At 42.0% G+C, this 27,257-nt stretch overlaps 1 protein-coding gene across 1 annotated transcript in view; it reads right to left on the reverse strand.

Moving 5' to 3' along the window:
* LOC126168429 (homeobox protein six1-like) overlaps positions 1–27,257 on the reverse strand; it is a gene marked incomplete at its 3' end in the record, with an annotated part of 438,551 nt that overhangs the window by 26,400 nt on the left and 384,894 nt on the right. The gene's annotated exons all lie outside the window — the stretch shown is intronic.

Raw genomic sequence — 27,257 nt, forward strand, 5'->3', positions numbered from 1 at the left:
TCTGATGGGTATGGTGATTATGTGTTTAATTTCTTCAACGCACTACACAAACCTAGCAGATTTAACAAGCCGCGACTGTTCCTTTCATCCTTTTTTAATACAGAAAGCGAAAAGAAAGTGGTTCAAATGGCTCTGAGTACTATGGGACTTAACATCTATGGTCATCAGTCCCCTAGAACTTAGAACTACTTAAACCTAACTAACCGAAGGACATCACACAACACCCAGTCATCACGAGGCAGAGAAAATCTCTGACCCCGCCGAGAATCGAACCCGGGAACCCGGGCGCGGGAAGCGAGAACGCTACCGCACGATCACGAGCTGCGGACGCGAAAAGAAAAGAAAATATGATTGGACGGAGAGTGAAAAGTAAAATACATCGTTCTTTGCGTTCCTCGACTTCGGAAGGCGTTTGACACAGTTCCACACTGTCGCCTAATGATCAACATACAAAGGAATAACAGCCCAGCTTTGTGATTGGATTGAAGAGTTCCTAGCAAACAGAATACCGAACGCAGTTCGTGACGGAGAGTAATCTACAGACGTGAAAGTAACTTCGAACTACCCCAAGAGTGTATTATAGGATTATTAGCATTCACAACATACACCGAAGCACTAAAGAAACTGGTATAGGCATGCGAATTCAAATACAGAGGTATGTAGACAGGCAGAATACGACTCTGCGGTCGGCAACATCTATTTAAGACAACAATTGTCTGGCGCAGTTGTTAGATCGCTTACTGCTGCTACAATGGCAATTTATCAAGATTTAAGTGAGTCTGAACGTGGTGTTGTAGTCCGCGTACGAGCAACGGGACACAGCATCTCCGATGTAGCGATGAAGTTGGGATTTTCCCGTACGACCGTTTCACAAGTGTATCGTGAATATCAGGAATCCGGCAAAACTTCAAATCTCCGCATCCCTGCGCCCCGAAAAAGATCCTGCAAGAATGGGACCAACGACCACTAAAGAGAATCGTTAAACGTGACAGAAGAGCAACCCTTCCGCAAATTGCTGCAGATTTCAATGCTGGGCCATCAACAAGTGTTAGTGTGAGAACCATTCAACGAAACATCATGCGCGATTTCCGAGGCTGCGCATTCTTCGCGAGCGTGTTCTAGAAACGGGGCGTTGGCGTGCAGATACCGTCAGTCGTATCTAGACACCAGTCAGCTTGAACCACCTGAAGATGTCGGACAGTTGCTCGGAGGAAATATTGTGGAATTTGCACAACGTGATCCGGTGGCAAACCCGTGAAGACTACTTACAAGAAAAAAAAAATTAATAATCGTTTGGCATTCGAGTAAACCGTTGTACTGGAAGCAAAAATGTGTAATAATAATGATTAGTATTCCATCGTCTCATGAATTACAGAAGTCTGAAATTTGACGTCTTCCTGCAAATCTGAAATATTTCAGTGTGTCCCTAAAGATGGTCTCATAAACTTCACATACTTTGTTCGATGGCTAACCGAGCAACTCAAAAATGGTTCAAATGGCTCTGAGCACTATGAGACTTATCTGCTGTGGTCATCAGTCCCCTAGGACTTAGAGCTACTTAAACCTAACTAACCTAAGGACATCACACACACCCATGCACGAGGCGGGATTCGAACCTGCGACAGTAGCAGTCGGACGGTTCCGGACTGAAGCGCCTAGAACCGCTCGGCCACCGCGGCAGGCTAACCGAGCAACTAGCAAGATACACTGAGGTGATAAAAGTCATGGGATAGCGATATGCCCACATGCAGATGGCGGTAGTATCTCGTTCACGAGGTAACAAATGACAGCGCATTGGCCGAGCTGTCACTTGTACTCAAGTTATTCGCATGAAATGGTTTCCGATGTGATTATAGGCGCAAGACGGTAATTGAGCAACTGAATGGTAGTTGGAGGTAGACCAAAGAGACATTCAGTCTCAGAAATCGTTAGGTAAGTCAATATTTGAAGTTCCACAGTGTCAAGAGTGGTGCGAGAATACCACGGACAACACAGTGGCTGACGGTCTTCACTTAGCGCCCGAGAGCAGCGGCGTTTGCGTAGAGCTGTCAGTGATAACAGACAAGCAACACTGCGCCAAATAACAGCAGAAATCAATGTGAGACGTACGACAAACGTATCCGTTAGACGAAATTTGTCATTAAACGGCAATGACAGAGACAACCGGCACGGGGTGGCCGAGCGGTTCTACACGCTACAGTCTGAAACCGCGCGACCGCTATGGTAGCAGGTTCGAATCCTGCCTCGGGCATGGATGTGTGTGCTGTCCTTAGGCTAGTTATTTTTAAGTAGTTCTAAGTTCTAGGGGACTGATGACCTCAGAAGTTAAGTCTCATAGTGCTCAGAGCCATATGAACCATTTGAACAACCGGCACGAATGCGTTTTCTAACAGTACGTTGTCGCCTGCAGCGTCTCTCCTGGACTCGTGAACATACCGGTTGGAACGTAGAAGACTGGTTAACCGTGGTCTGGTCAGCTATATCCCGACTTCCGTTGGTATGAGCTGATGGAAAGGTTCGAGTGTGACGCAGACCCAACGAAGTCATGGACCTAAGTTATCAACAAGGCAGTGTGCAAGCTGGTGGTTGCTCCATAATGGTGTGGGCTGTGTTTACCTGGCCCAACTGAAATGATCATTTACTAGAAATGGTTACGTTCGGCTACTTCGAGACCATTTGCAGCCATTCATGTGTAACACCATAGCTCTAATGCTGCACTGATTTATTTTGCCTTGTTTTGTTTAGCGTTATATCGTTGAGTTTCTGTAATTATTCTATGATTAATTCGGTACTGTATAAAAATATGTACTTTTTTCTTTGTAGAAACTTTGATGTCCTGATGTAATACTGTGCAATGTATTGTCTTTATTACTTAAATTCTTTGCCTCATTTGGAGGGAACAAAACTTAATGTATATAATTGTAATTTTGTTTAAATAATTTTTTATAGAAATACGAGGTGCATTCAAGTTCTAAGGCCTCCAATTTTTTTTCTCCGGACTGGAAAGAGAAACATGCGCATTGTTTTAAAATGAGGCCGCGTTCGTTGTCAATACGTCCCAGAGATGGCAGCACCTTACGGCAGATGGAATTTTACCGCCAGCGGCGAGAATGAGAACTGTTTTAAATACTTAAAATGGCGACGTTTTCCTTACTTGAACAGCGTGCAATCATTTGAAACCAATTGAAATTCATCGACAGTTGAAGGAGACATATGGTGATGGAGTTATGGATGTGTCGAAAGTGTGTTCGTGGGTGCGACAGTTTAATGAAGGCAGAACATCGTGTGACAACAAACTGAAACAACCTCGGGCTCGCACAAGCCGGTCTGACGACATGATCGAGAAAGTGGAGAGAATTGTTTTGGGGGATCGCCGAATGACTGTTGAACAGATCGCCTCCAGAGTTGGCATTTCTGTGGGTTCTGTGCACACAATCCTGCATGACGACCTGAAAATGCGAAAAGTGTCATCCAGGTGGATGCCACGAATGCTGACGGACGACCACATGGCTGCCCATGTGGCATGTTGCCAAGCAATGTTGACGCGCAAAGACAGCATGAATGGGACTTTCTTTTCGTCGGTTGTGACAATGGATGAGACGTGGATGTCATTTTTCAATCCAGAAACAAAGCGGCAGTCAGCTCAATGGAAGCACACAGATTCACCGCCACAAAAAAAATTTCCGGTAACCGCCAGTGCTGAAAAAATGCTGGTGTCCATGTTCTGGGACAGCGAGGGCGTAATCCTTACCCATTGCGTTCCAAAGGGCACTACGGTAGCAGGTGCATCCTACGAAAATGTTTTGAAGAACAAATTCCTTCCTGCACTGCAACAAAAACGCCCGGGAAGGGCTGCGCGTGTGCTGTTTCACCAAGAAAACGCACCCGCACATCTTGCTAACATTACGCAACAGTTTCTTCGTGATAACAACTTTGAAGTGATTCCTCATGCTCCCTACTCACCTGACCCGGCTCCTAGTGACTTTTGGCTTTTTCCAACAATGAAAGACACTCTCTGTGGCCGCACATTCACCAGCCGTGCTGCTATTGCCTCAGCGATTTTCCAGTGGTCAAAACAGACTCCTAAAGAAGCCTTCGCCGCTGCCATGGAATCATGGCATCAGCGTTGTGAAAAATGTGTACGTCTGCAGGGCAATTACGTCGAGAAGTAACGCCAGTTTCATCGATTTCGGGTGAGTAGTTAATTAGAAAAAAAATCGGAGGCCTTAGAACTTGAATGCACCTCGTACCATGTGCAAACGATATGTTTTGTTTAAAGTAACTACTTGCTGTTATGTAAACTGCTGACCTTCACTTAGGGTTCTTAGTTATTTTGTATGTAAAAGGTGTTGTGCTTCCTCTCGGGAACGGAAGCATCCAGAACGCGCAAAATGTGGTTGGCATGGATAGAAAGGTGGAACAAAGAGTCAGTCGGGGACGAGCTACCAAACTATCAACTGCTCATGTAAAAGTTGTGTACCGTGCTGGTGCCGAGAGAGGCTTTTGGTGCCGTTTTCCAAGGTGCTAATGCCTCGGATGGATGGATAAAGAGCTGAAACTATTCTGGAATTGGTATCTATTACCGACACCAAGAAATGACAGAGTCCAGCATTTCCGCCTGCAAATCTACCCACCGTCATGCACTCGCCACCGCGTTGCGCTATCACTGAAAAGGAACCAAGGGATTGTAGAAGTGTACAGTGAAGGATCAGTTCATGTGGATGATTTATTTGTTTTCAATTATAAGGTAAACGAAAAGACTATTTATGAAAACTTACCTTTATTTACCCTCTGTCACATTTCCACTTGGGATCCTTCCCATGCTAAAGTGATTGCCGAGTGTCCTTATTGAACATTAAAGGCCAGTGTTTTACTAATTAATGCCACTTGAAGATAGTAAGAAGAAACTAAGTTAAAGTTAATGTAACAGAACTGAGTAATACGAGGTGCGGCTAGAAAAAAACCGGACTGATGCTGGAAAAAACATTTATTTACAATTATTTACAATTTCATGTTATCTCCTTCAATGTACTCTCCTCCTCGGTCTCTACACCGCTCCATACGAATTTTCCAGTGTTCATAGCAATGCTGCAGATCATTTTCGGTAAGTCCATACATTACTTCCGTCGCTTTTGCTTTTACTTCTTCAACAGTCTCTAAAGAAGTTCCTTTCACAGCTGACTTGACTTTAGGGAAAAGAAAAAAGTCACAGGGGGCCAAATCAGGTGAGTAGGGTGGATGATCTAAGATAGGAATGTTGTGTTTTGCCAAAAACGTCTTCACTGACAACCCACTGTGAGCTGGGGCATTGTCTTGGTGAAAGATCCATGACTTTTTTCTCCACAAATCGTTCCGTTTTCTCCGTACTCGCTCACGTAGGGTAGCCAGGACGCCAATGTAGTAATGCTGATTCACTGTTTGTCCCTCTGGTACCCAATCAATGTGCACAATCCCTTTGATGTCAAAAAAAAATCATCATTGCCTTGAATTTCGATTTTGACATTCGTGCTTTTTTTTGTCGTGGAGAACCAGGAGTTTTCCAATGCATCGATTGGCGTTTAGTTTCGGGATCGTAAGTAAAAAACCACGATTCATCGCAAGTAATAACATTTAGTAAGAAGGTGGGATCACTTTCAATGTTTTCCAGGATGTCAGAACAAATCATTCTTCGGCGGTCCTTCTGTTCAATTGTGAGACACTTTGGAACCATTTTTGAACACACTTTGTTCATGTTGAAACTTTCATGAAGAATCTGCCTAACACTTTCCTTGTCAACTCCTGTTAACTCAGACACTGCTCTGATTGTTAAACGACGATCTTGTCGAACAAGTTTACCGATTTTTTCAATGTTTGCATCAGTTTTTGCTGACAATGGTCTGCCACTGCGAGTGTCATCACTGGTGTCTTCGCGGCCATCTTTAAATCGTTTAAACCACTCAAACACTTGTGTTCGCGATAAACAATCATCGCTGTACACTTGTTGTAACATTACAAACGTTTCACTTGCAGATTTTCCTAGTTTGAAACAAAATTTGATGTTAACACTCTGTTCTTTCTGTACACTCAACATTTTCCGACGCACAGACAAAACGTCAACTACTTAAAACAGACGCCACGGGCAGACTGAGTGCAGGAGGTAGATGAAACTCGAGCAGTAGGCGGAGCGAGAGTCACGTGACAGGCCACGCGACTTTCAGCCTTATTGCATTCGTTTTATTGTTTCACCAGTACTAGTCCGGTTTTTTTCTAGCCACACCTCGTATAGTAAATGATGCTTGCTGAAAATAATTTTTCTATTAAAACTGCTTATTAGTATTTTGTTGCCAACTTCTAAAGTGAATGTTCTCAAAACTGTGGCTTATAGAGTTTTGCAAATTAAATGATTACAGTACAGCCTTATAACCACGTCAAGTTGTGTTCTACTGCAGTGAAAGTTGAGAACTATTGCTGTTGAAAGTTACGTGTTCATCTCTGTTAAGGGCTTGTTTCTCTAGTGTATTGAAAGTGTGCTTAGTTTGCTCTGCTACAGTGGTTAAGATTAAGGGCCACCCTCCATTGAAAATAGTTCAAATGCACAAAGTTACTTAATTATTCAAATTCTGTACAATATTGGGTTCCTCTTGTGTATTAAAAGTGCATATTAATGGTGTAACAGGATCCACAGTTTGCCTATTGTGCTCATGCTAGACAACGATTAATAGGAAGACCACTATCTACGAAAACAGTAACTTCTTTATTCAAAAGACAGTAAGAAGTAATTTGTTAGTAAACTTCATTTGATTTTCATTCTAAGTATAAAGGTGTTTAGTAGTGAGAGACTTAAACTATGCACAATAACTAATTTTGCTGTGAACCATATCCATATTTCATGTCAGATAGGAAAGTGTTTGAAAAGTGATACTAAATCTATGTCCTATTCATAACTTTATAGTAAATATTAATAGTAATATTATTGAAACCATTCATTTTGACTGAGCCCTGAAGGCAATAGTGTGTGCCATAACCTGTTGCAATTACGCAAAGAGCTTTGTTCTTCAACAACTGTTAGCACTTTTTTTAACGAGAACATATGTAGATGCCAGTGTTCATTGCACTCTCGTGTGACAAAGTATAGGCTATGTTTGCCCATTGAAGTTATTTATTTTCAGTTTCTTGAATAAGAATGTTATTATTATGCCTAATTAAGGCTGGCGACCGTTTTTATTATCATTTGGACACTGTAGACATGTAAAATATTGTTTGTTACTGTTTAAATATTTACGTAATTACGACTTTCACTTCACATAAGCCACCTCCGGTAGGTAAATTGCGGTCAACACAACAAAATTCCTTTCAGAGGGTAGCGCTACTCTGCTTCTTTATACTGCAATTGCTTTAATAAAAATAGTTTCATTATACGATCTGCCTCCAATATTGAGGTTAGCAGTAGAGGACGGTAGTGTTATACATTGACTTCATGTTCCGAAACAACGATGGCATTTTTATGAATGACAGAGAGCCATGTCACCGGACCGCATTGTGGACAATTCGAGCGAATGCTTTGGCCACCAGATCGCCCGATATGAATCCCATCGAATATTTATGGGACATAATCGAGCGGTCAGTTCGTGCACAAAATCCTGCACCGGCAACACTTTGGCAATCAACGACGGCTATAGTGACAACATCGATCAATATTTCTGCAGGGGATTTCCAAAGACATGTTCGTGCTTGCCGGCCACGGTGGCCAAGCGGTTCTAGGCGCTTCAGTCCGGAACCGCGCTGCTGCTACGGTCGCAAGTTCGAATCCTGCCTCGGGCATGGACGTGTGTGATAGCCTTAGGTTAGTTAGGTTTAGGTAGTTCTAAGTCTAGGGGACTGATGACCTCAGATGCTAAGTCCCATAGTGCTTAGAGCCATTTGAACTATTTGAAGTTCGTGCTACGTCGTGTTCCTGCACTACACCGGGCAATAGGAGGTCCGACACGATATTAGAAGGTATCAGACGGCTTTTGTCAACTCAGTGTACGTTTTTGTTGCAACGTTCCGGGAAGTGTCGATGTGGGAAAACAAAGGAGCACTGGCGACGGCAACAGAGACGTCTGTGACGGCGCGACGCGCACACCAGCGGGCCTTTGTCCGGCGGCGTGGACTGGCGTCTGGCGCCCGAAGAACAAGCCGGCGAGTGTGGGGCAAGGCGGCGACACCTGTCAGGCCGCGCCTGCGTAAACACCGCGCCGCGCTAGCATTCCGGGCGCCACGCCAGCCGACGGCCAGGAATGCGCGTGCAGCCTCCGCACGGCGCGTGGGTGGCATGCATCTCTCTCTCTCTCTCTCTCTTTCCCAGCAGGTACACCCGTACCCACACTATACTGGCTCGCGCTCCTCCCGAGCTCGGCACATACAGCAACAAACTCCCGAGGCATCATTTTCGCATCTCTGTTGAAAAAAATGGCTCTGAGCACTATGGGATTTAACTTCTGAGGTCATCAGCCCTCTAGAACTTAGAACTACTTAAACCTGACTAACCTAAGGACATCACACACATCCATGCCTGAGGCAGGATTCGAATCTGCGACCGTAGCGGTCGCGCGGTTCCAGACTGAAGCGCCTAGAACCGCTCGGCCACCCCGGCCGGCACACCTCTGTTGATGTGCTTCATAGATTTAGATTTTAGCGAGAAACGAAGACGTCGTTGTCAAATATTAGTGAAATGTTAGATTTTACTCAAACACATAAAATTCGTCATTAGATAACAAGGCACAAGCGGCATTTAGGGAGCACGACCTCTCCATCTACACTGAATTACAACTACAAATAACCTAAATTGGAACGATCACATACATAATGTTGTGGGTACAGCAAACCGAACACTGAGATTCATTGGCAGAACATTTAGAAGGTTCAACAGATATAATAAAGAGACTGCTTACACCACGCTTGTCCGCCCAGTTCTGGAGTATTGCTGTGCGGTGTGGGAACCGCATCACGTGGTACTGACGGATGACATCGAAAAAGTTCAGAGAAGGGCGGCTCGTTTTGTACTGTCAGGGAATATGGGAGATAGTGCTACAGACATCATACGTGAATTGGAGTGGCAATCATTAAAACAAAGGCGTTTTTCGTTGCGACGGGATCTTCTCATGAAATTTCAATCACCAGTTTTCTCCTGCGATTGCGGAAACATTCTGTTGGCACCCACCTACATAGGGAGAAATGATCATCACGATAGGAGAAATAAGGTCTCACACAGAAAAATTTAAGTGCTCGTTTTTCCCGCGCGCCGTTCAAGAGTGAAGCGGTAGAGAGACAGTTTGAAGGTGATTCATTGAACCCTGTGCCAGGCACTTAATTGTGAATAGCAGAGTAATCACGTAGATGTAGATTGTAATGGTTCTTTATTTACGTGACCTTCATCGCACTCCAACCCCAGTTCTCGATACCAGTAATGTCGTACTACTTTTCTGCGAAGTAACAGGCATATTTTTGTGACAATATTCACATTTGGTTTTATTAATTTATAGGAACTCCGATGTATCGATATAGTACAGTGATATGGTTCTTGTGTGTATTCATCTGTGTGAGACTGTTATAATCTTTGACTTACTTGTAACCGTTTTGGCGCGAATGCGCACAGAGCAGTCTTTGTTTCACTTTGTAGAAGTTAAGTTGTTATTTCGCTTTGTAAAAGAACAGTCAAGTCTTGTGTTTGGTTAAAGTGGATATTAAATATATGAAGATTGATACAAAACTGTTTTCTTGCTGATGTGACAATTAAGAAGAAGTACATGTGAATTTACAAGAAGTTTAATAAAAATGTTGATCGTGAAAACCAAGTCAAAATTATTTCTACCATACCAATGTTCTGATCTGGAATTGTTTGATCATTAAGAATTTCCTGAAAAACGCATTTGTTAGGTTTTCAAATATTGCTAAAATACAGAAAAAACGTTCAAACGTGTGTGAAATCTTATGGGACTTAACTGCTAAGGTCATCAGTCCCTAAGCTTACACACTGTGTAACCTAAATTATCCTAAGGACAAACACACACACCCATGCCCGAGGGAGGACTCGAACCTCCGCCGGGACCAGCCGCGCAGTCCATGACTGCAGCGCCCCAGACCGCTCGGCTAATCCCGCGCGGCTAAAATACAGATCTGAACCTTCTAGCAGTGGCGCCTCTGGAATCACCCTAGAATCAACATCGAGCCATAACAGCTTCGACGAAATCTACGTGGGAATCTATTCAAGATAAGTGCCAAAATTAATGACTATTTTACAGTGACTTCGTTATTTCCATTCTGACGATACCATCCAAAGTCAATAACTTTGTTGTTGCCCGATGAAGCGAACATATGCTGCGTGAGCAACATTATTAATCTGATTTCAAACCTACTTTGCAAGTGGTGGTATAGGGATGCGTATTCAAATATAGAGATATGTAAACGAGCAGATTACGGCGCTGCGGTCCGCAGCGCCTATACAGGATGTTTGAGGAGGAAAGGTCAATATTTTACACAGTGGTAGTATAAGTAATTTGAACAAAAAATGGTGTACGAACATAGGTCCGCAAATGCTTCGTTAGGTCGGTATGGGTATTGAAAGGAACTTAAATTCTGCAAAATTGATGTGCACAACGTGAACGTACACTCAATACAACTGGACCTAACGTGATTTTCTTGACAAAAATGTTACAGAGAAGTACAGTTACGTTACACATTTTTACATAATGTTTATTTACTTTGCACTGAGTACGTAACGCATTACAACATGCGTGTTACATGTATTCAATTGAAAATGACGTACCACGTCTTTTACAAACGGCTTTAACGCTTATCGTACAGATGTTGTACGGTTCACAGAACAGGTTCCAATATTTCACCATGAACGTCAATGCACTTTGGCGCTCTAGCGATAGCATGTTCTGTTGCTTGTTCAGTTGCCTGTGCTTGGTTCTTAATCAATTCAGCAGCGTCCATGATGCGACGAAGCAGTCCATCTCGTGTATTTACCTTCACTTTGTGCACCTCTGATTTCATCCAACTGCATAAACAGAAACCTGAAGGTGTAAAGTCAGGTGGTGTCGGAGGCCAGTTAATAGCACCGCCACGTCCAACACAGCGATTAGGGTAGGTGCGGTTGAGATGGTCCGTCACACGTAAGGTAAAATATGGAGGGGCATCGTCATGTTGAAATTACATTCCAGTTCGCTTGGCTAAAGGATTGTCTTCCAATGGTCCACAAATGAATTTTCGAAAAAATGCAGGTACCTCTCTCCCGTCAATCGCTGACTGATAATAAATGGACCTATCAAAAGGTTACCTATCATGACGCACCAAATATTTATGGCAAAACGGCCTAGGAAATTGCTGTCCACTGAAACGTGTGTATTTTCCCGTGACCATCGATAATTATTGCTTGTGTTATTTATTCCATGTCATGAAAACTGGGCTTCGTCAGTGAATAGTATGTATGGAAGCGAATGACTATTCTCAATTACCCAGTGACAGAATTGAAGTCGGGCATTGTCGCCAACGTGGAGATTTAGGACACGCTGTTTCTGAAATAGATACAGGTTTTCCGCATGTAATGTTTCGCATAAACTTGCCTGTGGGTCATTCGTACGCATGGTCACTCAGTGTATGCTCGTACTGGGACTTCGCTCAACACTTGCGACAGTTTCAAAAAAATGTTCAGATGTGTGTGAATTCTTAAGGGACCAAACTACTGAGGTCATCGGTCCCTAGACTTACACACTACTTAAACTAACTTATGCTAAGAACAACACACACACCCATGCCCGAGGGAGGACTCGAACATCCGGCGGGAGGGGCCGCACAACCCGTGACATGGCGCCTCAAACCGCGCGGCCACTCCACGTGGCTTGCGATAGTTTCTGTTCTTGCAAAGTTTGCTGACGTGCACGCTAGGACGAAAGATGTCTACTTGGAAGAGAGCCTGTTGCACGCAAAGTGATAAACACTTTGGTAAACACTCTGCTATCAAGTAATCGTCGAGTCGGAAAGCGCCTGTTGTATTTTTTACTTGCAGCAGTAGCACTACCGTCGCAGAAGCCATAAACACACACCATATCTGTGTATTCCTCATTACTGTAGACGTGTGGCATTGTTAGGAGCGCTTGTAAGAACACAGATAACACCACACACTACACAGCTAACCGATCCGTCGCCAGTACACTACACAATGCGGCTTACATGGCACAACTGCGCAAATAACGGGTGATTGTATTACGTGCTACGTACGTCACATGACCATAATACGTGATAGGTTGCATAGCGTAAACATGGCATATACCCGTGCATTGTTTGCAAGAAAATCACGTTACGGCCCAGTTGTATCGCGTATACGTTCTCGTTGTGCACATCAGCTTGGCAGAATTAAAGTTCTTTTCAATACCCATACCTCCATAACGAAGCATTTGCGGACCTATGTTCATATAACATTTTTTGTTCAGAGGGGTTGTTTGGGGGAAGAGAGCAAACAGCTAGGTCATCGGTCTCATCGGATTAGGGAAGGAAGTCGGCCGTGCCCTTTCAGAGGAACCATCCCAGCATTTGCCTGAAGCGATTTAGGGAAATCACGGAAAACCTAAATCAGGATGGCCGGACGCGGGATTGAACCGTCGTCCTCCCGAATGCGAGTCCAGTGTGCTACCACTGCTCCACCTCACTCGGTTTTTGTTCAGAGTTACTTATACTATCACTGTTTAAATTATTGACCTTTCCTCCCCAAACACCCTGTATAAGACAAGTGTCTGGCAGTTAGTTCGGTTACTGTTGCTACAATGGCAGGTTATCAAGATTTACGTCAGCTTTAAGGTGGTGTTATAGTCAGCGCACGAGCGATAGGACACATCATTTCCGAGGTAGCGCTGAAGTGGGGATATCCCGTACGACCATTTCACGAGTGTACCGTGAATATCAGGAATCCGGTAAAACATCAGATGTTTGACATGACTGGTGCCGGAAAAAGATCCTGAACGGGACCTACACACGACTGAAGAGAATCGCTTAATGTCACAGAAGTGCAGCCCTTCCGAAAATTGCTGCAGATTTCAATGCTGAGCCATCAACAAGTGTCACCGTGCGAACCATTCAACGAAACATCATCGATATGGGCTTTCGGAGCCGTGCTGGAGGACACAAAGCTTTAGGCCTCGCCTATGCCCGTCAACACGAACATTGAACTGTAGATGATTGGAAACATGTTCCCTGGTCCCATTAGTCTCTTTTCAAATTGTATCGAGCGGATGGAAGTGTACGGGTATGGAGCCCGCTGGGCTAGCCGCGCAATCTAAAGCGTTGCTTCGCAGGCGTGAAGGCATGCTGGTCCCCGGCACGAATCCATCAGGCGGATTAGTGTCGAGGTCCGGTGTGCCGGCCAGTCTGTGGATAGTTTTTAAGGCAGTTTTCCATCTGCCTCGGCGGATGCGGGCTGGTTCCCCTTATTCCGCCTCAGTTACATTATGTCGGCGATTGTTGCACAAACACTGTCTCCACGTACGCGTACACCATAATTACTCTACCACGCAAACATTTGGGGCTACACTCGTCTGGAGTGAGACGTTTCCGGGGGTCCACTAGAACCTAACCGCACAATAACAGTGGATTCGTTGTGGGGCGGCGGTGGGGTGAGTGGAGTGCTGTAGCCTGTTGTGGGGTTGTGAACCACTGAGGGCTACGGCGGGGATGAAGCCCCTCCGTCGTTTCTAGATCCCCGGTTCAATACACCATACACCATACACGGGTATGGAGACAAGCTCATGAATCCATGGACGCTACATGCCATCAGGGTATTTTTCAAACTGGTGGTGGCTCTGTAATGGTGTGGGGCGTGTACAGTTGAAGTGATATGGGACCTCTGATGCGGCTAGATTCGATCCTTACAGGTGACACGTACGTAAGCATCCTGTCTGATCACCTGCATCCCTTCGTGTCCATTGTACATTCCGAAGAACTTGCGCAATTCCAGCAGGACAATGCGATACCCTACATGTCCAGAACTGCTACAGAGTGGCTCCAGGAACACACTTCTGAGATTAAATACTTCCGTCGGTCATCAAACTCTCCAGACATGAACATTATTGCGTATGTTTGGAATGTCTTGCAACATGCTGTTCAGAAGAGATCTCCACCCCCTCGTACTCTTACGGAGTTATGGACAGCCCTGCAGGATCCATGGTGTTGCTTTCTCCCAGCACTACTTCAGACATTAGTCGAGTCCATAGCACGTCGTGTTGCGGCACTTCTGCGTGCTCGCGGGAGCCCTACACGATATTAGGCAGGTGTACCAGTTTCCCAGGCTCTTCCATGTATAACAACATCTACATGATTATTGTGCAATTCACACGTAAGTGCCTGGCAGACCGTTCTTCGAACAATTTCCACACCGTTTCTCTACAGTTCGTCTCTCTAAACCATGCGGGAAAAACGAATACTTCCAGTGGGAGTTCAGATTTCTCTTCGATTATTACAATGATCATTTCTGCTTATGTAGGTGGTTGTCAACAAAATATTTTGACATTCGAGTTTCTCTTCTTTGCACTTTTTCGATGTCCTTCGTCAATCGAGCCTGGTAAGGGTCCCCTACTGCATACCAGTACTCTAGCCGAGGACGGACAAGGGCAGAACACGCAGTCTCTTTAGAAGATCTGTCGCATCTTGTAAGTGCTCTGCCAATAAAACGCAGTTTTTGGTTTGCCTTCCCTACAAAATTGTTAAGTTGTCCTATGTGTAATTCCTAGATATTTAGTTGAAGTGACAGTCTTTAAATTAGTGTGGTTTATCAAATAACCGAAAATTAACGGTTTCAAATTAGTACCCATATGGATGACCTCACAATTCTTATTATTTACGTTCAATTGACACTTCTCGCGCCATACAGATATTTTGTCTAAATCATTTTGCAATTGGTTCCCATCTTTCGATGACTTTACTAGACGGTAAATGGCAACATGATCTGCTAACAATCTAACGCGTGGCTCAGATTGTCTCATAAGTCGTTTATATAGAGGAGGAACGGCAGAGGGCCTACAACTCTTTCTTTGGGAACGCCAGATGTATCTTCTGTTTTACTCAATGATTTTCCGTCAATTACTACTAACAGCGATCCCATGAAACCACGAATACAGTCGCACAACTGAGATGATATTGCGTAGACAGACAATTGATTGGAAATCACTTGTGAGGAAATGTGTCAAAAGCCCCAGTACTCAACACACACACGCAAATCCACACAAACCATACACCACTGACGCCAAATGCAATTGAAACTCACACGCCTCGCCCAGCAAAACACGCTACGAAACATATGAACACAACACAGCCACAACAACACGTAATGGCAGAGAAAACTATGTTTTGAGAAATCGAAAAAGTGCAGTGCCAAACGACCATAGGATAAGAAGTAAGCCTATTTACTTCGCCAACAACACAGGAGAACACAGCACAATTTCAAAACTGTACGTTACACACAAAAAACGTGATACAGGCTCATTTCCGTTCGTAAATGCGTAACAAACAGAAAAATAAATTACGTTTTGCTGTTTGCAGATGACAAGTTGTATATTGTGTAGCAGAACAGCTACCAAAATAAATAGACAATAACATCATGTAAGGTATATTAATTAATGCTTACATCCACTTTTCGAAAATCAAGCTATAAATGGAACTTCTACATAATGCTATAAACAACACAAATGTTAATATGTAAGAACAATTTTACAGTTGAAAATAAAGCAAGCACGGACACAAGAAGAAGAACTGCACCACAAGATGATTATTAATAGCGACATTTTTCAAAAAAAAACCTTCATCTTATATTTTATCCCTTTAGGGTTGGAATTTCGAAAAAACACTTCTTAACAACTCTTACAGTATAAGACCCCACACCTTCTCCAAATTTCAAGTTTCTATACGCAGCAATTTGGGATGGACGATGATGTCAGTCAGGACATTTCTTCTTGAATACAGAGATGCGATTCTGCTCTGGAAATATTTTATACATTTGACTCAACATTTGCACTTTAGTACACGTTGGTTAACGCCAGCAGACGTGGCTGAATGCTTTCTTTCACGTACAAAATCACCCTTTGTTACAAAAGCTGAAGCGCCTTACCGTGATCGTACATACGGTTGTAATCAGCTATAGACAGAAGCACCGTCTGCAGTTTACTGCTTCATGACGTTGTAAGTAGGCTGTTTAGGTTTTTATATTGGTAACGCCACGTAGCGATCTGTATGAAAATGACTGGCTGTGCTGTGTGCAGTTTGTGGCTAGAATGCATTGTTGTCGGCCATCGTAGTGTTGGGCTGTTGGCTGTTAACAGCGCATAGCGTCGAGCAGTTGGAGGTTAGCCGCCAGCAGTGGTGGATGTGGGGAGAGAAATGGCGGAGTTTTGAAATTTGTAAGACTGGATATCATGAACTGCTATAAATATTATGACTATTAAGGTAAATACATTGTTTGTTCTCTATTAAAATCTTTCATTTGCTAACTATGCCTATCAGTAGTTAGTGCCTTCCGTAGTTTGAATCTTTTATTTAGCTGGCAGTAATGGCGCTCGCTGTATTGCAGTAGTTCGAGTAACGAAGATTTTTGTGAGGTAAGTAATTTGTGAAAGGTATAGGTTAATGTTAGTGAGGGCCATTCTTTTGTAGGGATTTTTGAAAGTCAGATTGCGTTGCGCTAAGAATATTGTGTGTCAGTTTAAGCACAATCCTGTACAATTTTTCAAAGGGGACGTTTCATATGTCGACCCTTAGCCGAGGATACCTCACTGGAATCTTCTGATTTTTTCTTGTAGTTTGTGTAATTAGTGTAGCTTTTGTTTATTGCTAGCGCGTAATTGTAGAGAGAATCTCCTTTGTAGTTGCAGTCTTTCATTGTTGTACAGTAAAACAGTTGTGTCATGCATGTAAATTTGCACCAAGTATTTCGCAGCTGCGCTTGCAATTAACTAGATATTATTTTCAGCGCTATGTTAATGTGTTCTCTTATTTTTGGTCTTCAAATTGTGCTTTTCTGTGTTGTCGTGTGAAATATTGTAACAATAATGGCGTGTGAAAAACGTAATACTAGGCTCCAAAGTAAACTGAGAAATGACAGTGAAGACGAAAGGAGTGTGTTAGCGCCACCGTGTAATGAATTAACTAATGTTCAACATAGTAATTTGGTAATTGTGCAAAGGGAAATGGAGCGGGCAGCAAACGATGGCGTAGGCAGTGAAACAATTAGTGAACAGGGAAGCATTATCGATTCATCGCTCGGCAACAGCTCGCCTCAGGAATCCGAAATGACAGGACACAATTTCGCAAATACTGTAGATTCAGGTTTTGGGTCCTCACCGTTTTCTCAAATAAGTCAAGACACATTTTCTGCTTGTCAAAATGTGAATGTTGCCGGTGCAAATCAGAGACAAACACAGCAAAAGCTTCAAAAGTTAGACACAATGGACCAAAATCTTCAAAAGTTAGACACAATGGAACAACACCAGAGACAAACACAGCAACAGTTAGACGCAATGGAACAAAATCTTCAAAAGTTAGACACCACACTTGAACAAACACGTGAAGATTTAACTGCTGAGTTACTTAAAATCGAATCGAAATGTCAAAAAGTCTGTAATGACGTAAAAACACAAAATTGTGAGCATTTCCAACCTATTTTTTCGCGTCATGAAAATGCATTACAGAATCACGAAGCAGCCATAAAGGAACTGCAAACTATTGTTCATGAAAATCACGACACCTTGCAAGCTAAAATTGACTCACTTGCATCTACCGATTTGGTTACGCAACCTGCAAAAACTGAGGAAAACTTAAAGGACACAGTAGATACGATTTCAACACAAATGGACACTCTGAAACTTGGTTCAGAAAAACACACAGAGTAAATAAGTACACTATCGGATAAAGTAGCCGAACTTTCAGATCAGTTCACTAACTTATCTACAAAGGTAGATGATCATCTGAATGACACAAAACTGGTAGTCTTTAATGACACAGAAGAGTGCGAACAAATTAGAAAATTGAAACAAAATCAAAATCAAATCAATATACAGTACAAAAGAGAAATCCGGGAAGTACAAGATCAGTTGGCAGAAGTAATACAAGAATTACATATTTCAGAGGACACTCGCGCTCCAGTACGGGAAGAGGGACATAGAAATACGGAACAACCACAAAATAATAACACAGGACATTTCGGAAATTATGAAAGAAATTGGCAAGGTGCACCGAATTTTGAAATGGAACCGCTGAAACGACGTAACAATGACCGACATGCGACTCGCCGACATGATGAATTTGACTATAAGCTGTTCTTTACTACACGTAAATTCAAAACATTTAAGAATTCCGGCAACGACATTCATCCACAAGCATGGCTTCATCAATTCTCTCATTGTTTTCCTCCCAACTGGTCATTAGAGCACAGATTAGAATTTATGTGTGGCTACTTAGAGAATGAACCAGTTGAAAGAATGCGATCGGCCATTCACGATTGTCACAGTGAAGGAGAATTTTACCATGCATTCCTCTCAGCATATTGGTCTCAAGCTACACAAGACTGAGTAAAACATAGCATCATGATGATGAAACACTTTGAACAATCTGAATTTTCCAGTCTTGTCAAATATTTTGAAGACATGTTGCACAAGAATCAGTACCTGTCAAACCCATACAGCCCCTCAGAACTCATCCGCATTTGGTTAATCAAATTACCTGAACATTTACGGCATATTATTTTGGCAGGACGTTGCAAAGACGACATTGAAGCTTTTCAGGGGCTCTTACAAGAACTGGAAATTGACACTTACAATCGCGGAACGCGAAAACAGGAGCACAACAATTACAGGTCACATCCGTCACAATTCCGCGATGACAGAAATAATAACTGGATGCAACAAGGCTATTCTCACATCACAAATCGTGACCAAAACAGACACCATCCGTATGACAACCGTTGGCAGAGTAGTAATAATTACAGAGAAAGATCGCTTTTCCATAGTAATGAATGTGACAGAGACAACCATAGAAACAGACAATATGGGAACCAAAATAATTATTATCAAGGGAGACAGAATAACTTCAGATGCAACGGTGCACCACGCAGTTACGATTCTGGGAAAAATTCTCCACCACATGACCGACAAACAAGAAACTATGTCAACTACCGACATAACGACAGACCTGAATTTCATCAGAACTGGCGGGATTTAAACAGGGCTGGGCCCTCTGGGCAAGGTGAATTTGTAGAAGTTAGGTCTCCTAATCCCAGTAACGACGCGCGCCAACAAAGAAACAGACAATGACTCGCACCGCAGGCAGCCACGTGCGCCCGCTGGCTCAGGGAAAAATAACATAGACGCTAACCTTGAGAAAAATTCCAGTATCCTTTACCGATGTATACCACATGATAATTGCGTTAAAGTTGAAACTACGCGTACTAGGAAGAGCAAAGGGTTACACAACATTTCACATGTAAAACCGTTTATTGAGAGATAATCTGCTTTTTAACTTTGTCTTTGCCATATAACTTTTCACTTTACATTGCTAGTATGCTTTGTCAGACTTAGAATCTGTTAATATGCAACAATGTTTGAAGTTAAATATCCAGTCAAGAACCAAGAGAACTTATTTAAACAGAAGTTACGAATGCATTGTTATAGTGAACAGATGACACAGTGTTATTGTGTGTGTACATTCTTGCTTGTTAGTTGCACGATTACGTAATGACTATAAGGCTCACATTCTTAGAACATTTACCAGTACTGCTAATGAATTTTAATGCAACATTTTGGTTTGCTTGAAAATAAATTCTGGATTTAAAGTACTTTCTGTGAGATACCAGATGACACAGTGGTTAGTTTATGTGACAGCTACACGATTTTATCACGACCCTACTAATGAGTGACAATTTACAATGTTGCTTTTGCGGTGTATCTGATTTATATCTGCACAGTTTTTCTATATTATTCTGGAAAGTAAAACATATTTTAGTAGTAACTTTTGTGGTATAGCTACAAGGAGACAGCCTTTTCCGTAGCACAATAATACGTTACAGCACAGTACTTTCTTCATCACGGCAATAAGCGTAATAACTAAGATATCAATACGCAAAGCCTTTCACTTTTGTGTATCATGAGGTAAGTACATTGACTTCTGCAGAACTTAGCTTTCGGAGGACGATAACTACGACACTTCCACAGAGATCATCTTACAACAAGACGCACAGTTTAGCGCTACAGTACACGTATTTGAGTGATTAATTATGTACTTAAGACATTTATTTTTAAAGATATTTGAAGTAAAATGATACAAAGGTATTCCGTGATACATTTCATTCCGTTGCAGTAATCTGTAACACCTGAGGGTATAATTACATTAATCCTCAGGGGGGTACACGCTTACTTTGTGTACCATGTGTTTGGCAAGCACAAGGAGCCTTAGCTAATATGGTATTTGCTTATACAACTTTACACATTGGTACCATATTTCTCTAACACATAAATTACACAGCTATCTGATCATTTAACTGAGAGAGACAAACATTTTTTTACTACATCAGTGACAGATGCTTACGCAATTACACCGTTGGCTAACTTCACACTTAAGAAATTGTATTTTGTCTGTACTTAGTGAACTGTTCATATTTTTCGGAACCATTGTGATACTATGAGAGCTTTGAATGATATATTTGGTATGGGATGATGATTTTTAAAGTATATTTGAGGTAGATGACACTATTGAAATGAGCAGAAAAATTTCTTTACGTTTTGAAATTATTGCAGAAAGCTACGACTTTTTTGAGATTTGACTGAGGTGTTATGATGTTATTTTTATGACGACGATGTGTATTATGCTGTTGAGGTATGTTTATGATCAATAAGCTGTTGCTATATGAGGAATTTGATTATGCTATGTATTTATTATGATGAAATATTGAAGAAGTGTCGACGAACATTTGTATGTGTAATAAGGTAAAGAATAATGAGTAGTGGTTAGGGACCCTGCCTTGTGAAAAAGAATGTTGGAAACCACGAATCGTACTTTAAGAGTTATGAAATGTGTGTAAATGCAGGAATGTACCACAATGCCGACGAAAATTGTTTGGACACTGTTGTATTTACAGGATTTTGTTTCTGCACATTTGTAGCGCAAATTCTCGACCTGTGAAATTTTTATATGAGACTGTCACTGTAGTGGAAACTGATGTCGTAAATATTTCGCTAAGGAAGGTACGTCACCTTGAAGTAATGCGTTTTGGGTGCCCAGCTGAGAGATAGTCGTCTGACAAAAGAAAGCCATTAGATGGAGAAAAAAAAAAGAGTCCATTATCCTCGCTATTGACATTTCTTTGTCGAAAGCATCGCAAATACGACACGCTCAAACTTGAAAACGTATGATTACACTGTGGAGCTCTTTATTTATGATATTTACTAAAATGCCTAATGAAATGATGAGAAACATTTTACATCTATTGTCTTTCTAGTTGAGAGATTGCTCATTTTGTTTAATATCTGGTCTCCAGCTGTGTTGCAGCATTGGCTTTATAAAATAAAATTAAGTGCATTTGCTAATATGAACACTTTCTGCCAACAGATCTATTAAATAGTAATTTATGATCCATATTCTTCGAAAAAGGAGCACTTGGAATAGCACGAACAGTAGGAAGGGATTAATAACAGTAACTGCATACATAATTTTCTTTTCAACTACTTGGTAATTTTTTTGGTAGAGTAAGTTATCGTGATGCATCACTCTACTGTTAAGATGTGACATAAGTATTAAACATGGCCATTTTTACTGTAATATTTTTTCTGCTTGAGCTTTGTCACGTTTAGATATAAGTTATTGCATTTGCTGCTGCTGTTTGCCAGGCATAGTGCTACTAAATTTCACTTTGTATTACTCTGTTAAGCCAGTTTTACTACTGATTTATTTTTCTTGTTGCTGCACATTGGCTCATATTAGTTGTAATGTTGCATTTGCTTGGTAATTTAGATTTACTGTAGCTAGCTTTGCCAATTTGCTTTTTTTGTCATTGCTGTTTGTGTTAATTGATTTGTGCTGCTGCATTGCCTCGTCCCTTAGTTTAGCATCTGAGCTCAGTAGATTTAAGTTAACTTAAGAGGGGGTAGGCTATATAAGAGAATGAGTTGCGATGAATTGGAAGAAATGCATTGAGAAGTTATACGAAAAAAGTACAGAAAGCAAGTATAGATAGAACTTTTGGGGAATAATGAAGAACGAAGGGAGATCTCCAAGAAGTAAAGAAAGTTTTGTTTGCAAAATACTGCAGTAAAACAAACTCTGTCCTTTCCTTGTGTTAACCCACTATGTGTTCGTTTACCCTTGTGTATTTGTGTTCTTCCTGTCTTTATGTGTTTATCTGATAAGAGATATGTTGTAGATTTTTTCTAATAATATGTTATTTACTTTGTAAAGATGTTCAGACATTATTTACTCTCTTTTGTTTTAATGCTCACGTGTGAAGTTGATGTTTAGAAAGTTATTCTGACCTTTTATGTATTTACTAATGTCATAATTCCTGTAACACTGATGTATATGTTAGTTCGATTCTTTTGTAAAGCATGTATTACTTCAAATGTTATCTGTACTATTATGTTCTTTAATGATGTATTTTGTACCTTTGTAATTGTATTCTTATGTTGTAAATTTATAATTGTATAGACACCAGTTCTTCAAATTAAGTATCATTTCACTGCACACGTTTCTGTTGGTCATAATATATGCACAGTATGTGATAAGTTGGGACTGTTAGTGCTTGCACGTGTGTTGATAATTCAGCAAGGGACTGATTAACAGCATTGCTGGTTCTAAGGACAATTCCAAAAACTTTGTGATTTGCACAAGTGGTGGTTTATGGACTTGCTATATTCTCCGCAAGACTCTTCGATGGTGATTGTGCACCTGCACCGTTGCAACAGATGGCTGCTGGCCGTCTCGACAAGGACTACAGTGGGTCTGCATCTTTGATGGCCCACCAATACCATTATTTCTACAAGGACTACAGTGGGTCTGCACGTTTGATGGCCCACCAATACCATTATCTCTACAAGGACTATAGTGGGTCTGCATATTTGATGGCCCACCAATACCGTAATCTCTACCAGGACTACAGTGGGTCTACTCTGTGATGACCTACCTACCAATATTCTTCAAAACTTCGACTGACTCTGAGGTGGGTTTGCTCTGTTGTGGCCTATTACCTGTCTGCATGTGAAGAGTCAGCACTGTCTTTCCGTTGGAAGGACAACACTACTTCTTCAAGACTGCATGGAAATCCACTAGTTCCGTGTGCATTTTCTTTTACTGCTCAAACTTTGAGAAAAACAGTGCTATTTTACTGTGATGAACGAGGAGGACTGTCTTCATGGACAGTGAGAAAATTTTAGCTTTTGACCAACATTGAATCAATAAGTGTGTGCGTTTGATTTCTTTGTTATTGTAATTGTGAAAAAATTTTAACAAATATGTATTGGACAGTGCCCATAACAATTTGTAAAATGTTTTTGTGGGGAGCATTGGGGCTATGTAAGTAGGCTGTTTAGTTTTCTTATTGGTAACGCCACGTAGCGCTCTGTATGAAAATCACTGGCTGTGCTGTGTGCAGTCTGTGGCTAGTTTGCATTGTTGTCTGCCATTGTAGTGTTGGGCAGTTGGCTGTTAACAGCGCATAGCGTTGCGCAGTTGGAGGTGAGCCGCCAGCAGTGGTGAATGTGGGGAGAGAGATGGCGGAGTTTTGAAATTTGTAAGACTGGATGTCATGAACTGCTATATATATTATGACTATTAAGGTAAATACATTGTTTGTTCTCTATTAAAATCTTTCAATTGCTAACTATGCCTATCAGTAGTTAGTGCCTTCCGTAGTTTGAATCTTTTATTTAGCAGGCAGTAGTGGCGCTCGCTGTATTGCAGTAGTTCGAGTAATGAAGATTTTTGTGAGGTAAGTGATTTGTGAAAGGTATAGGTTAATGTTAGTGAGGGCCATTCTTTTGTAGGGATTTTTGAAAGTCAGATTGCGTTGCGCTAAAAATATTGTGTGTCAGTTTAAACACAGTCATGTATAATGTTCAAAAGGGGACGTTTCAACATCTAACGCTATTTGGGGTTAGAACACAATGTTTCCAGGTAATTCAAAAGCGTTACGTCAAAGAGCGTAAGATTACAAGACGGAAAAACTGAATTCCATCTTCTGAAAATGTTTCTCTGGGTAAGATAAAATGCTTGTCCGGGGAAGACCATACTAATACTACGAGGACTCACTACTGTAGCAGCGACTGCCAGTTGTCTCTGAGTGTAAATAAATGTATCGTATAGCACATTAATAAGCGAAGAGCTCCTTTACCTGTTCGATTACGCTATTGCCGATGAATCACTGGAAACAGTAATAACCATAAGTTACACAGAAGTGACCATCCGAAGGCATCTAAAGTGGAATGACCACATAGAAATAGAAAAAGCAGATGTCAGCCTGAGATTCATTGGAAGAATATTAAGGAAATGTGTAGGAAAAGTGATCCACCAAACAACTACTAATTTTTCCCTAACCTTTTTTGTAGGCTGGTTTCCAAAGTTTGTTCTGCGAATACTGTCCAGCGAAAAAATTCAACACCTTTTGGCGTATTATTTTTCCCTACAAAATGAGTAACGTAGCTGCAGAACTAACGAAGTCACCCACCACACCGTATTACATCAAGTTAAGGAAATGTAATTTATTCGTGAGAGAAATAATGAAGGAAGGAAAATTAGATTTTCTCTCTTCGATATTGCTGTCATGAGATACGGAGTAAAAATTTGAAATACGGAAGCATGGGGAAGAAAATCGGCTGCGCCCTTTGCAAAGGAACCATCCCAGCATTAACCCAGAGCGATTTAGGGAAATATCGGGAAACTTCAATTCTGGATGACCGGACGAAGATTTGAACGACCAGTGTGCTAATCCTGGCGCCACGTAACTAGGTTCTGCGAAGGAAGTGGCTTACAAAATCTCTCGTTGGAATGATTCTAGAGTCAGTTTGGGACTTTTACCATGTATGAATAATGGAAAAGACATCCAATGGAGAACGGTGCGTTATGTCATGGGATCGAACAGTAAGTGCGAGAGCGTTACGGAGATGCTCAACAAAATATACTGTAGATGTTACACGAACGGCGTTGTGCATTGCCAATAGGTTTGCTGTTCCAAGAAGAATAGGGCAACACACCACTTCCCCCCACGATCGTTCCGCGAAATGATGATGATGAGCAAATCAGGGAATTAGAACTCAATGGCACGTTTACTAACGTCCTTCCCAAGCAGCAATTATGAGAGGAAATAATACAAGGTGGTAATTCTAAATTTAAAGCTTTCTTCACGCCGAAGGTTGATCGGAACATTGCATATGTTTCGTGGTCCTCATGGGGAAGGTATTCACTTGCTTTCCCGCAGGCTTTAAGGAGACGAACTCAGTTAAAGCGGATATAGTTAAACAAAGACTCCAAATTGCAGTGCAGCCTAGCATTTTTTACATGTCATGTAGAAGTCTTTTCAGACATGAAAAAAAGCGATGTAGGACAGCATAAAGTCCACAGTGACTGAATGTGGAAACAGACTTGGAGTTCTGGTGTGACCACTTAGCTATCAAGAATATATTTTACTTGTATTATTATAATTTTAAACATGATGGGATACTTTAACGTTTCATCGACGAAAAAATGTGTGTTCACAATCAGGATTAAAAGAAAATTTTCCAAGAGTTTCTACCATCAGCTGAAAATTATCTTTGTTCTCTTGTTCTACGTAGCGCAACGCTCGTAACAGAAATCAGTCTGCCGAAAATACAGTTTGGCCACGTTCCATCGTTGTTTACGAATTTCCTTTGTCGCAAATAAAATACTGTCACTGCCTGTCGACGTATGAAACGGAATTTCCTGAGTTGCGAAGACAAGAAGTGGACTATAAGAAACATCGGTATGACTGTAAAACACAGCGTAAAATATCCGTGTGATTACTCTTCTGTTTCATTCGAAAGCCCGGCACTTCAAAGACGGCGTATTGCGATGTCGGAAAGCTTAATCTCAACCAGGCCTGAGAGGCGTGCGCATGGCAAGATCCAAAGAATAATGTCACTGACTGCGAAATGCAGCCAAGTTGATGAGTTATCGCGAACAGCCAACGGTCGTGTAGTGGCTCTGGCAGCAGTTAAAAAGAGAATCCGAGATGAGAGGGTGTCTACGGCAGCCCTGTAGCGTCATCTGGCGCGGCCTCCTTGGATCCCGCCAGATAGCATTTGGTGAACAGGTGCCTGGGACAGAAGGCTGTGGCCACTCATCGCTGCCACAGCATTCACGTAACATGTTTCGTAAGATTCATGGATGTTTCCCAGTCAAGCAACAAGTGCAAATATTTTTCAGTACAATTAATGTCTGTCGAAAGATATGACGTGAAGCGTATTCACTCAAGGACAAGAAGATCGGTGTATCCTCTTCCAGTACCTCAATTTTTAATGTAACATCGGAAGATAAGAGATAGTATACACTGAAGAGCCAAAGAAACTGGCACATTTGCCCGATATCGTGTAGGGCTCCCGAGAGCACGCACAAGTGCCACAGCACGATATATTATGGACTGAAGTCTGAAGTACTGCTGGAGGGAACTGACACCAAGAACGTGCAGGGCTGTCAATAAATCCGTAAGAGTACGGTGTGGAGATCTCTTCTGAACAGCACGTTGCAAGGCATCCCAGATATGCTCAATAATGTTCATGTCTCGGGCGTTTGGTGGTCAGCGGAAATTCACAAGAGTGTTCCTGGAGCCACTCTGTAGCGATTCTGGACGTGTGGGGTGTCGCATTGTCCTGCTGAAATTCGGAATTCATAATGGACATGAAAAGATGCAGGTGATCAGACAGGGTGCTTACGTACGTGTCACCTGTCAGAGTCGTATCTAGACGTATCCAACTGCGCACTCCCGACACCATTACAGAGTCTGCACCTGTTTGAACAGTCCCGTGTTGACGTGCAGGGTCCATGGATTCATGAGGTTGTCTCCATACCCGTACACGTCCATCCGATCGATACTATTTGAAACGAGACTCATCCTACCAGGCAACTTATTTCCAATCATCAACAGTCCAGTGTAGGTGTTGACGGGCCCAGGCGAGGCGTAAAGATCTGTGTCGTGCTATCATCAAAGGTATACGAGTGGGCCTTCGGCTCCGAAAGCTCATATCGTGATATTCTGTTAA

This window comes from Schistocerca cancellata, chromosome 1 (genome assembly GCF_023864275.1).
Source record: "Schistocerca cancellata isolate TAMUIC-IGC-003103 chromosome 1, iqSchCanc2.1, whole genome shotgun sequence".
Classification (NCBI taxonomy): domain Eukaryota; kingdom Metazoa; phylum Arthropoda; class Insecta; order Orthoptera; family Acrididae; genus Schistocerca; species Schistocerca cancellata.